This window comes from Hibiscus syriacus, unplaced genomic scaffold, assembly GCF_006381635.1.
Source record: "Hibiscus syriacus cultivar Baekdansim isolate YM2019G1 unplaced genomic scaffold, ASM638163v2 tig00116971_pilon, whole genome shotgun sequence".
NCBI classification, from domain to species: Eukaryota; Viridiplantae; Streptophyta; class Magnoliopsida; order Malvales; family Malvaceae; genus Hibiscus; species Hibiscus syriacus.
The window spans coordinates 950,283-965,031 of record NW_024063495.1 but is presented as its reverse complement, the minus strand read 5'-3'; the positions used below and the strand labels follow the sequence as shown (position 1 = coordinate 965,031).

At 36.3% G+C, this 14,749-nt stretch overlaps 1 pseudogene; it reads left to right on the top strand.

The window, feature by feature from the left end:
* The first annotated feature begins 6,299 nt into the window (after window positions 1–6,299).
* Window positions 6,300–7,259, top strand: LOC120191655 (annotated as a pseudogene).
* The last annotated feature ends 7,490 nt before the right edge of the window (window positions 7,260–14,749 follow it).

Sequence of the window (14,749 nt, the reverse complement as noted above, 5' to 3'; positions counted from 1 at the left end):
ATGGGAAGCAAGTGCATATGAAGGCTTTAATCCAACTAGTGAGGCATCCTAATGAGGCCTTATTCTACTTTACAGAATCCTGTTTGATTTTGTTTTTTGAACTTTCTCATTTTTTGTAACTTGTTTTTTTGAACTTTCTTTTTATATGGATATTTAAATGAATTTATGTTGAGTATTGAACCAAATTTACAACTTGAAATTCTTTGAATATCATCTGAGTTAAGCAACTTTGTAAATTATCGGAGTTATAGATCATTGACAAAGTGACATGATTAAAATTGGTAAAATAATGACCCTTGATTTTACCCCAAAAGATACACTCGAACACCCTATCCTTCTCTTGCATGGATAGATATAGCATTTTCCTTTCATAAGGGAATGAACAAGAGGCTTGGTATTAGGTATGCATAAGAGTGGACAACATGGGGCATCTCTTGTGTATGACATTACTATACTTTTATTGAGGACGTTCAATGATGATAATGATCTTCACAGATGGAATAGTCGAGTAGGTGAATCTAGTTTAGGTCAGTTGCTTGGAAATTGAACTCTAAAGATGAGATTCTTTAACTTTCAACACATAGACTAATAGGTTCTCCTTGAAAAACTTAAGAATTGGATCTGTATACCCATATTATAATATTATATATATACAATAAAGCTTGAGTTGTCCCTCTAGAGCAATTGGTTAAACACCCTGACTTTATGGATAAGATGCAGCTAGCCTAATAAAGGTGATTATAATATCTATATAATAAAGCTTGAGTTGTCCCTCTAAAGCAATTCGTTAAACGCCCCGGCTTTATGGATAAGATTCAGCTAGCCTGATAAAGGTGGTTATAATATTGAGTTGTCCCTCTAGAGTAATTGGTTAAACGACCCGGCTTTATGGATTCAGCTAGCCAGATAATGGTAATTTACCGAAATAAAGAGTTTCGGTAAAAATGGACTAAGGGAGTTAAGGAACACCTGCTATAGTTAATTTCACACGAGCACTCAGGAATTTCATCTTTAGACCGATATTTTTGCACTGCCTTATTTAGAGGAGCCTTCGAAGCTTGAACATATAGAAGATTTCAAAGAATCGAAATAGAAGATATAGTAATTGATTATGCTAGTTGCGTCATTTTGTCAGCATCAGATTAAAATGCCAAGCCGAGAAAGAGGGGCATGTTGCGATGTTCAAAAAAGAAATGACATTTTGGTGGCCAAAACCTTAGAAATTAGGAAGCCAACTCATAAATTTTGATTTTCTGTGAACTCATGTTTATGATTTGATTCGATTATGAGCCTGATTTAAGAGGCAATGTTTTACAAAATTCTTATATTCTTATATCCTTTTTTCCCTCCTAAAATAAAAGAAATGAGAAAAACATTTTCAAACAGGACAATTTCAAATGTGAAAGGTCCTTGAAATTGTTGAGGCTCATTTTACCTCTATTGAAGAAAAAACAAACAATGCCAAATTTCGAGCATTTCACATTCTTGGAAGTAATCAGTTCGAGTGATCAGATAGAACTTGTAACACTCTCTTGTGACATTGTCAGTAACCAGAGAAGAAAATGGGGCATGATCGATTCCAAGGACCAGATCAGTAGAGAAAACATGAAACTCTATTCAAGGGATAAAACAGAACTAATTCATGTTGCATGCATCTAAGACATACTTAAGAGCATCACATTTATCATTTTTCGCATACATAATTTTTACAGCTTTTAGAGTCAAGTTTCAACTTCAAGACGAAAGATTCTCGATTCAAAAGCACCTTCAAAAAAGATTGATAAGTGGTTGATTAACTCAACAGTGAGAAGCTACACCTCAACCAACTTGACATATTGAAAGATCGATAGATCTGAGAATCAACTTCAGACGGGTTTGAGAGCTAATTCAGATTAACTCAACGACGAGTGGCTATTTTCCAGTTAAAATTTTCAAGCAAGATTTCAACTCCAAGACGGATGATATTCGACTGACAGAATTTACCACTTGATTTTCCCGTAAAGGGGAGTCATCCAAAGAATTATGATCGGCTTAGACCCACGAAGGGAGGCCATCATTCAATTAGAAGAAATTTACACCACAACTTAAGCCGAGAAAAGTTGTGTGTCAACAAACAACTCTCCAGTTTCATTCTGAGTCAATTTCAACTTCACAGTGAAATATATTGAACTAAAAAACAATGCAATTTTGGATTTCAACTTCACAACAAAGAACATCCGATCCAAAGATCAAATTCACAGCGAAGGAGTTATCCACAATTTCAACTTCACGACGAAGGATATTGTGCCCAAGTGGATTGACTTAGTTTCACAACAAATTAGTCTCTCATCAATAGGGGGTTATCTCCCAGCCTATTACTGTATAGCTCAAGGCGAAGGGCTATCTGTCAGCAAAACCTTCAAGTTCGATTCCATTCAGCTCAAGACATAACAAATTTACAGCATAGCTCAAGGCGAGAAGGGATATGTCAACGAAAACTTTCGAGTTCGATTACATTCAGTTCAAAGACATATAAAATTTACAGCATAACTCAAGGTGAGAAGGGTTATCTATCAACAAAAACTTTCGAGTTCGATTCTATGAGCTCGATAACATATCAACCGCATGGTAGCAACGAGGGACTACTTTCCGGTTAAAGTTTAAACTGAGGTCTTTAAGTCAAGAGGAAGCTCTGGGGAAGTTTCAGCTTAGTACATAACTCAAGGCGAGAAGGGTAATCTGTCGATAAAAAATTTCAACTTCGATTCCATTCAACTCGATGGTATATCAACCGCATGGTAGCAACGATTAACTACTTTTCGGTTGAAGTTTAAACTAAGGTATTTAAGTCAAGAGGAAGATCTGGGGCAGTCTTTCAGCTTAGTACAACATAACTCAAGGCGAAAGGTTATATGTCAAAAAAAAACTTTCGAGTTCAATTTCATTTAGTTCGAGGGTCTATCAACCACATGGTAGTGTCGAGGAACTATTTTCGGTCAAATTTTCAAACCAAGGCAACAAAGAGCCATTTTTAGATTTACCTACTTTCAACTTCACAACAATGATATCGTACCCAAAAGATTAACCCAACTTCATGACGAATGAGTCAACTGTAACAAACAATGGAAAAGTGGTATCTTCATGTCGAATTTCAGCTTCACGATGAAATATATTGGGCTAGAAGATTGTCTAGGAGCTACTTCCCAATACTTTGAGCTCGGTTTCAACATCATAACGAGAGTTATAGCGCTCAAGAAGTCCACGATTTCAACTTCACGAAGGATATCATGCTCAGAATTTTCCCGTTCAACTCAACCTCACAAGCGAGGGAATCATTTCGTGATTTAGTCCAAATTAACAAACCAATCATCGGATCTCAACTCTACAACGGAGGATATTCGATAAGATGGGGATTGATCCCCATAATAAAGGATGTTAAACTCAATGTTACATTCGTAATGGACGAAAATTATGTCTTGTAATCTTTGCCCTATTCCCGTTACACGGCCCTGGCAAAAAGGGGCAGCTGTAGCCACCCATTTTTGTTCAACCTTATATGCATTTATTTTCATCATGGCATGCATATTATTATTTATTACATCAACCATACAATACATATTATAATATTATAGTCTATTAAACTATAATACACATATTATATTACATGTCTAAAGGTTTTTGGGTTTTGTTTTATATCAGGCCGAAAGCCCGAAGACCAGCCATAGCCCAATAATAGCATACCTGGATTCAATTGGAGCAACCCGTACCGGCCCAAGCTGTAACCCGAATTGATTTGATCTGAAACCCTAAAGTAGATTAGAGATTTTAATATCTCAACGACAGCCGCCTCTCAATCTCCACCGTTGGATCTAGACCCATCCAATAGTCCAGATAGCACTTGAAGCATATACGGTTTTCAAACCCTAGCCCATCTCCTTAGCGTCGCGCAAGCAAGATCCTCACCTCTGATTTTCCCGGGGACGTGATGTTATAGGACTCCAAAGCCAACCAACAAACAACAAAAATAGGTTTTAGCCCTATAATTGCATGTAAAACCACACAAGAAAGACAGAATTAAAAAAGAAAATACGTGAAGCACTTGTAATTTTCAAAACGAAAATAAATAAAAGATGTATTTTTTTACCTATTTCAGTTCAGTTTTTGCTTGCATGTGATTTTTTTTTATTTGATTTTGATTCGAAAAATAAAAAAGAGGGTTTAAGTCGAGAATTTATTTCTCATATCTAGCCCTCCCCGAGGCGATTTTCAAGAAACCATGTTGATTTTTTAGAAGGGGGAGAAGTCCTTTCTAAAAAAACACAAAAACAAATTGGCCACCACCGTCGATGAACGGTTGCTGGCGAGGCTGTAACATGTCAGTTTTTGGGTTTCACGGCGATGTTCTTCATCTGAGAACATTTCAGAGAATTTAGGGGGTGTTTGATCTATTTTGGAGGAGAAGGAAAAATGATTTGTGTTTTTGAACTTTGGGCTTTATACTCGACCCGCCGACCAACTGGGTGACTCACGTGTTGACCCGATCCAACTCCAGGATCCGTTTGTTTTCAATTTAAAAGGGGGAATTATAATTTTGGTCCCCCATTGTTTTTTAAAATTCATTTTGACCATTAAATTCGAATTTTACCCTCGATTTCCTTTTAATTTTCCCTCTATTTTATTTTTATTTTAATTTAGTTCTTTTAATATTTTAATTTTGTTTTAATCCTTTTTATTTATTTATTTAATTAATACTATTTTTTATTATTATTATTATATATTTTTATTTTATTTTATTTCTATTCTATTTTTTGTTTTCTTTTTTTTATTTTGTTTCTGTTTTTTAATCTTATTTAATTCCATTTTTTTTTATTTTTATTTTATTTTTTTTTTTCTATTTTGTTTTATTTATTTTACTTATTTTTTCATTTTTATATTGTATTTTATTGTATTGTATTTTTTTCTTTTTAGATTAGTCTTTTATTATGTTTTTATTTACTTCATTTATTTATTATAGTAATTATTTATATTTAATTTTGCAATTAGTATTTTTAATTTATGCATTTTTTCTTTCTCGATACTTCAATTCAATTGACCCTTATTTATTTTATTTTTTTTTTTCTTTTAATTCACCAGCATGCATTTTTATTAATTCGATTTGCATTCTTCTCTATCTAACATTTTCTTGACTTCTTAAGGATACACTTTTAAATCTATTAGAGGTAAGTAATTGGATCAAACTTTATCATTTAATTTAAATTACAATTTTCTCAATTAAGATTACTGGAAATTAATTAGTACCGAAATGCAATTCAAGAGTGCTTTTTTCTTGACTGTAACCAACTCCCGAATCCGACATATCTTTGGTAAAATGCAGATCAAGTAAGAAATCAAGGTATCCGATCAACCTATTTTTTAAAATAAATGATTGGTGGCGACTCTAACCCATTTTTTCAAGCTGAAGCTTAATTTCGGGCCCAACCCGAAAAACGACTGCGACAATTATTATATTTTTCTTATGTCTAATATATAATTTTATGAAAATTTTAAATAAACAAATCATATTTACTTAATGATTGATGGGTATGTTTTTATAGGTATATCTGTATATAAAAATATATTTCACGATCATATTAAAACAAAATATTTCTTTCAAAAGAAAATATTACACCAAAAAAAGTAACGTATTTCATATTATCATATTACATGTTAATTGATTATAATTTTAATAATATAATAATATTTTAAAACAAAAATATTTAGAATATGGTTCATAAATTTTATTTTTACCTCATAATTATTAATATAATTTTTTATTTTAACTATAATTTTAATGTTTTAAAATCTTTTAAATAATATGATTTTATATAAGCGAGAAATATTATAAAATGAACTCAGACATTCAAAATAAATTATAGCATAAATATCCTTAATGTTGCTATATAGTTCAATTTAATTTTTAACTTTCGTGTCCACGTATTAATGATAGTATTGGTTAATATTAAAATTTTATGTTAATTGGATAAATTGGTAATAAAATTTTACGTTTTTTTACTATGTCATATGGTCCACCAATTATAATACGTAACGTGGCAACTTCAATACCACGTATTTAAAAAATGGTGGCCGACAATTTGATTTTAGGAAGATCTCCACCCTGCACGTGCTGAGCCAACGGCCACGATCTATTTATCCCCACACGTTCGCAACTCATTTTCCCATGACGGATAAACTATTCATGTCCGAAATAGGGTAAGTTGGTCTACAACACTTTATATTTCTATTTTATAATTTTTTCTCGAAATTAAATAAATAAACCTCTACTTCTCGCGGGAGCCAAAGTCGTGAGCAATGCAAGACATGAACTCGATCGTAGGTGTTGGCCATGTGTTCAGCGGCGGCGGCGGAGGTGGAGGAGACAAGAGGTTACGGCAGCAGAACCACTATCATTCACTCAACTGCCCCCGCTGCGACTCTCTCAACACAAAATTCTGTTACTACAACAACTACAACCTCTCTCAGCCACGTCATTTCTGCAAGAGCTGCCGTCGTTACTGGACAAGAGGTGGCGTACCGGAACGTCCCCGTCGGCGGTGGCGGCCGCAAAGCCAGGCGCTCCAAAACCAAACCTGCAACCGAAATTACCACAGTCTCCGGCGTCTCTGCAGATCCACAACTACGGCAACAACACCGTGAACATCAATTCAAAAAGAATTCTCACTCTAGCAGCGATAATTCGAGTCTTACTGCAGTCAATTCTAACTTTCCACGAACAACAAGAAGAATGGCTCCGCAGGCAACTGCCGAAGCGGCATCGGATTAACATCTCATTCTAGCTCGTTAAATGTAAGCGATTCGAAGTTTTACGGGAACCCTAATAATTTAGGGTTGACGACGGAGATTGGGAGCTTTACCAGCTTGGCGTCATCGTCGAACGATGAAACGGTGCCGTTTGGTTCCGGTATTGCTGCGTTAAGTGAGCAAGCACAGTGGCTAAAGATGGTAAGCATAGGAGGGAATGAAATCACCAGGGGATTATTGCTTGATCAAACGGTGCCGGTTGAGTTATCTGAATTGCATCATAGATCGGAGGGTGGAGATTGTGGAGGATTCGGACCGTTTGATTGGGAAGGGAATGGAGATCAACGGACAGCGTTCAGTGGTCTCTGTATCGAAACTGTTGACCAGACTTACTGGAATCAAAGTCAGTGGGATAATCAATATGACCCTTCACTCTATCTCCCCTAAATTGTATCTTACCTTTAACTTTCTTTAAATTATTTATTAACTACACAAATTAAAAATAATATATGAATGTGATTTTTTCCTTCAAATTTTTATTATGGATTTAATTAAATTAAAAAACTGAGTTAATTACATCATAATATATATATATATCCCCAAACTATAGTCCTAATTTTTAAGTTGGTCTTCAAACTTTTGATCATTTCAATTTTAATTTTATCTCAAATTCATCCAAATATGTGATGAATCTGAATTGATTAAGTGATAAATTTTAATAAAAAAAATTATGAAGAATCTAAAATTAACTAATATTTATTTTGGTTATTTTCCCGGTATATCACCGGTGATCGATATTATTACCGATCTAACCGATCTGATTATATTTTTCGATCTAACCCTTAGCAGGAAAGCGCGCCCCTGTATCGCGTTATATCTGATTTGGTGTCACGTGGGTATAGAGCGCCCCCTGCCCCGCGATATACGTGATCTGGCGCCACGTGGGTATAGCGCGCCCCCTAATCCGCGCTATACCTGGATATCTAACTCGTGTGGTATAGCACGGTGCAGGGAGAGCGCTATACCCCTAATTACCAACCCTTCATATCCCCATCCTCCCTATAAATACCCCCATCTTCAATCACTTTTATCACATCAAATTCTCTAAATTTTTCTCAAATACTCTCTTTTTAAGGTATATTTTATAATATTTACTATTATTTTACTTTATTTAATATTTTACTAATAATTCTTTTGCAGATATAATGGAAGGCAATCTACTTCACTCGGATGGAAATCATATATCTCTACACTTTGCTGATACGGTAATATTTTAACGTTTTAATTTAATTTAAATTATTAGTAATATTTAGTTGATTTATTTAATGTATGATTATTAGATTAAGAATTAAATATCTCGACACTTTGCTGATACGGTAACATTTTAACGTTTTAATTTAATTTAAATTATTAGTAATAATTAGTTTATTCATTTAATGCATAATTATTAGATTAAGAATTAATTTTTGTAATTATTTATTTTTAGGAGAAGGGCCGTGTATTAGATCCTTTTATTAGGAATCTTAAGTTAGTGATACCCAGCCATGTCTTGCCGTATTTAGTAGAGGTTGGATTCGGTTACATAGGTAGATATCAGGGTCACTGTAAGATAGAGCCAGACCTGATTTCTGCCTTAGTAGAGCGGTGGAGGCCGGAGACCCACACATTCCATCTTCCGTGCGGAGAGTGCACGATCACGCTTTAGGATGTTTCTATACACCTGGGCTTTCTGTGGATGGAGATGTGATATCGGGGATAGCTTCCGGTTCTTGGACTACTTTGTGTCGGGATAGTCTAGGACGTGTCCCGAAAAATTTTATCGGAGGTAGGATACCGTTAAATTGGTTAGATGCCAATTTTCGGGAGTTGAGCGCAGACGCCTCTAAGGATGAGGTTAAGATGTATACACGGGCATGCTGATGCTGGACAAATCGCGTAACCTAGTTCACTGCATGTGGTTGCGACATCTTAGCGACTTTCGTCTCGCCGGATCATTCAGTTAGGGCTCGGCAGTTTTGGCTTTGTTGTACAGGGAGATATGTGGAGCCCTGACTACAGGCGTAATGCTATCGACAGATGTCTCCTGCTGCTGCAGTCTTGGGCATGGTATTGATTGCCCTTTTTATGTCCCGTTGTGAAGAACCCATTCGTATTTCCACTACTTCTGAGGTAATTATAAAACTGATTTTGTATATTAATAATTTTATACATCGTATAACAAATTTTTTTCCTTGAATAGGTGGTCTACTGATAGGAAAAATTATCAGGAGCTACCTGATGATTTAGAAAAAATTAGGGTGCTAATCGATCAGAAGGCTGGCACACATGTATGAATTTTAATGTTTAAAATCGATTTTAGATTATAGTTATAATTAGATTATTTTGATAAAAATTATATATTTTTTAGTTTGAATAGGTGTCATATTCTACTGATGATGTGAGGCGGTGATCTCACCTGAGTTGAGGGGTCCATCAGATGTTTGGATGGCGATGGTCCCTCTGATCTGTTATGCGACCGTCGAGTGGCACTCCAATGATCGCGTGCTCCGCAGTTGGTTGTTTTCAACCAATTCCGGAAGCACCTCGCAATATGGACGAGTTGCATAGTTAGATAGACGCGGCAAGACAGATACAATTGGTTGATGAGGCATCATGAGTGGGTCATGTTGTGGGAGGATCGATATCGGCACCTTCCATAAAGAGCCCATTTTTACTGACTTCTTGATATATGCTGAGGATTATGAGTGTTCAACAGTAACGGGAAACCATTTCTACTTCCCGAGAATGCACGATGGCAGACCTTTCCACGACGTCGACAGACGTTCACCGACACAGCACCATCGTCCCCGACTCGTGGACGGAGAGCAGGTGCTTCCGGTTCATCTCAGCTGCACCAGCAGGACCTTCCCAGCAGCCACCGCAGCCATATATGATGCCACAACCATATATGATGCCGCCATATATGATGATGCCATCGCCTTTCATTACCAGATGTCGCCGCCTTCACCTGGTTTTATGACCCCCACCGCCACCGTCACAGATTACCCCTCTAGAGGCTATTATGGGTTTATGTTTGTAGATTCGACTTGGGGTTCATATGCTAGATATTTGGCGGGTTCATCCTCATCACCCATGGCCGCAGCATACACCTCCTGTCAGTTTTCACTCAACAATGTCTAGGTTTCCCAGTTTTCCCAGTTTTCGCATGCCGGTGGGATAGTTAGTCATACACCTCCAGGGTCCTTATTCTATGGAGGTGCTTCATCGTCATCAGCTCCTCATCAACCTGATGTACTTGCTCAGGACGACGACGATGACGATGACGATGATGACGACGACGGTGGCGATGATGATGACAGCGAGGAGTCAGAACAGTGATACGAAGAAATCCTCCTCGAGACCGACAGCCACCGCCATGCGGAACACATTCGCGACGCATGCATCGATAGATTTTTTTATATATTTGTATTACTTTATTTTGTTTAATTGTAATTTTTTATTATTTCTCATTTAATACTTACTTTATTTTATTAAATTTGTTAGACTTTTTTTAATATATTTAGTTAATTTTGTTTATTACCATTTAATATCAGTATTGTAATTTGGTTATCATTTACCATTTAATTCTTATTTTGTATTTAAATATCAAATTGTTATTAGTTTGATAAAATTTAATAATTGTGTTCGTTTTTTTAATCTTCATCAGCGATTATCGAATGACATTAACTTGAAGTAAATGCAAATTAAATACAAGAATTATTTGATAAACAAATACATCATTTCCTCATCAATTGTTACTTGATGACAACAGAAGTGGACATGTTTTCTAGTGTGTCCTGGGTTTCTAAAATGGCCACATCTTCTGTCTTGTCTAGATCTTTCTCCATATCGCAATGAATTCGATTAGATTTTGGACGACCACTCTCCCTCAATAAACTCGGATTTGGTACAATCGGAAGCCAATCTTGAACCTCGTTAGGGTTTTGTCATTACCTATGGGGGAAACTCAAATTTGTATACCTTAAAAACTTCAGATTGTAGGTATACGGGATCCACAAAATGGTTATAGTCTTGACGTGTATGCGAGCAAGCTGCTATCACATGAGAGCATGGATACTTAAGAGCTTGAAAAAACCCACAGTCGCACGCTCTGTCCCTTAGATTTACTCTTAACGACACAGATTCAATCCCTTGAAGAGGTCGGGGCAACTCTGTGACACGAAACATTTCATGCCTTCTAGAGAAGCTTGTTACAGATATTCCATTTGATGCATCAATTTTTTTTTCTGTAGATCTGCAACTAATCTAGGGTGATAGACATGACCGCCTTGCATCCAGGTTTGAGCTTGTCCCCCGAGCTTCGCAAAAAGTGCCCCAAACGAAAATATGTAGTTTTTACCAAAGCCGCTACATGTAAGTGACGTGTACCCTTTAAAGTTGAATTGATTGCCTCAGCCAAGTTGGTCGTCATGTGTCAATATCGATATCCACCATCATATGCGTTCGTCCACATTTCTTTATCGATGAGGCTGATGTAATCGTATCATTCCTCGTTCTTCGCTCGCAAATCTTGAAGCATTGAAACAAACGTTCGAGGAAGTAGTTTGTAACCTGATCAAAAAATGTATAACTTACTAACTTGCTTTCACTTACCCATACGCATAATTAATTGATGCTCATCATTCTTCTTGTACATTCCATGATAGTTCGCAGCAATGTGTCGGAGACAATACCTATGTTGGACAAAGGGTGGTTGCCACATTGGACCCAAAGACTCCATTGCTGCTTTGATCCCAACTCCGCGATCTGAAATGACACAAATTGTTTCCCTCGTGATAACATGTGCATGTAAATTTCGGAGAAAAAAAGCCCAAGAATCTGAATCTTCTCATTCGACAAGAGCAAAAGCAACTGGAAGAATGTTGCGATTGCCATCTTGGACAACTGCCAATAATAAAACTTGCTTGTATTTTTCATACAAGAAAGTCCCGTTGATCTGGACCACAGGCTTGCAGTATTTGGCAGCATTAACGCACTGTGGGTAACTCCAAAAAACCCAGTAGAATTGGCATCGATCGCGAAGAACTCTATCATTATGGTATGCATAAGAGGTTTCGAAGTCCAATTTTCCCAGGATTCAACGCACCAGCCTAAACCAATCTGGAAGTTCGTTGTAAGATGCATCCCATTTACCATGAAGTTTGACAATGGCATTTTGTTTTGCCAACCAAGCTTTTTTATAGGAGACGGTGTACCCTGGCATATCACTTCAGAGTCCAAGTTCGGATGATCTTGGTTGACCCCTCCAGCACAACATGTATGAGGACCGTTGTATACTGTTAGTTCCCATATTGTTTTTCTCTTCATTTCGATACGCGAACCATCCAATTGCATCCGTTTCGCGTCGGGTACAGTAGCATACATATTTTTCGGTCGTCGATCGGTTGACTCTGGACTGAACAGAATTACAAATATTGTAATTTTTGATAGCCATCATCGCTTCTTTTTTGCTTGAAAACTCCATGCCTAAAGATACACCATATTTATTGATGATAATATCATAGTCACCGAGATGAGGCATCCGCAAATTCTGGCCCGTACATTGCACCATAATCAGCTTCATACATGGTGCAGGAGGGTCACTTATGCCACATTTCCTGGATTCATCATCGGAGTTGAATTGCGTGATTCTGGGTGAATGATTAGTCCAGTCTCAGCACCACGCACCAGGCTCACGAAGCGGTTCTTCTGGTAGAGATGATGGTTCCTCCATGCTCTCCACATTTAGGTCGAAGAACCTACTACTTGCACGTCTTCCCCTTGAACTGGAAGGCATATCGACATTGAGATCGAAAAAGCTCGCAGTCAAATGCCTCCCTGAAGCTTGAAGCCATCGTGTCAAATGAAAACTGCACAGATGGTTGCGTCGATGGCATCTCCTATGGTCAAAGAAATTTGCAGATGAATGCCTTCCCCTTAACTGGACGCGGTGTTGCCATACGGATTGTTCGTGGACCCACCTCGGTACATATCGTAAGGAGTTGTGGATGAATGTCTCCCCATTATGGCATTAAAACATTATTATTGTAGTCGGTTGTCAACTTTATCAACTGTTCAGCCAACCCATAGTGTGAGCTTAAGATTGACCCCGAACAGCACACTTGAACAAAATGTGCATACATCTCAATAGCGGCGTCTGAATAATTACTTTGAGCTTCAACCATCATTGAACATCATCATTGTTCAAAAGTTCGAACGTGTATAAGTTAATGGCAACAATGATGTTGGAAATCTGTACTGCAACGACGATATTCTTTTGTTACTTCCAACATGAATCTTCCTCGAAATCTTCTTATTAGCTCCTCAGAGTATGGTTCTCTTGAATGATATTTTAACACGCTCATTTGATACGAAAAAACGCTGGTTCATCTTCTCGAATTTCACCATCATAATAAACAATAGTTGAAAGTCGCGCCATTCTTTGAGTTTAAAATGCAGCAATATTATATCTGCAAAAAAAATAACTTAAACAAACCTGATTAAATAAATTATATATGAACGAAATAAACACAATAAATTTTTACACATCACGTAAATAATTTAAATAATATATTTTATATTATTACTTGCACCGCAAACTATTTCGACGTATGCTCCCGCTTTTCAATTTTACAAACAAAAAATTAATTGAAAATAATTAGTATAATATTTTTCAAATAATGATAATAAACAATAAGTATAATTAAAAAATTATAACAAATTACCTTATAACGAAAATCGCACGAACTTCTAAATCAAATTTGAGAAGATTGCAATTATTACTCGTGACGGAATTATTGTATTAATTATAAGAGATGAGAGATGCGAGGAGATGTGAGCCGGAGGAGTGTATTTATAAGCATAAGCGCGGTACCTGCACCGCGCTATATGTAATTATTCAGATAAAAGATATAGCGCGGATCGGGACCACATTAAATATAATTTGGGTACGACGTATAGCGCGACCCCTGATTTGTGCTATACCCCTACGTGGCGTATAGCGGATCAGGGGCGCTATACCCACGTGGCGCCAGATCACCGTATATCGTGGGGGGGGCGCGCTATACCCACGTGCACCAATCAACATATAACGCGGTGAGGGGGCGCTTTTCTGCTAAGGGGTTAATCGAAAAATCTAACCGGTTAGATCGATAATATATCGATCACCGGTGATATACCGAGAAAATAACCATTTATTTTAGAAGCCTATTTGTGCATTAAATTATTATAAAATATAAATATTTTTAAAATAAATCTTAAACAAATATAAGATCGAGAAGAATACAAACAATTTTTGGTGGTACAATTGACATGATAGGGCAATGAGAGAGTTGACCATGATGCGTTGAAGATTGAGCGAAGGCGACAATGTGGCACGGATTGCGACTTGAAAGTGGCCAGCTCAAGTTAGGCATATGCGTTGAAGATTGGCCAAAGGTAACATTGACACTGGTTCTATTTTTTTTCAAACGTTTCATCTTGATTAATTCTGATTAATTCATGTTATATCTGATTTGAGTAGATAATCTCTTAACATAATATTTTTATATAAATATAAATTTGAGATTTATTAAATAATATCAAATTATTTATTATTTAAATATATTATTTAATGTGCACTATTTTTGATGTGACTAGTTAATCAGCCTATCATAGATCTCTACTAGCCTCCCTATTGGGTTTCGATGGGTTCTAGTGTGAGATGGCTATGAGATTCATATTCACAAATTTTTATCTAATCTTATATGGTTAGAATTTTTTTTAAAAAATACTAGTTTGAGTCAAATTTTTTTAGAGTAAGATTGAGTTGATTGATTAAATTTAAGATGAAAAAATTCGATCCAAAATTATCATATATATATATATATATATATTATGTCTCTATGTAGAGAATAAAAAAATATTTTCTAAGTTTGTATTAGATCCCTTCGAG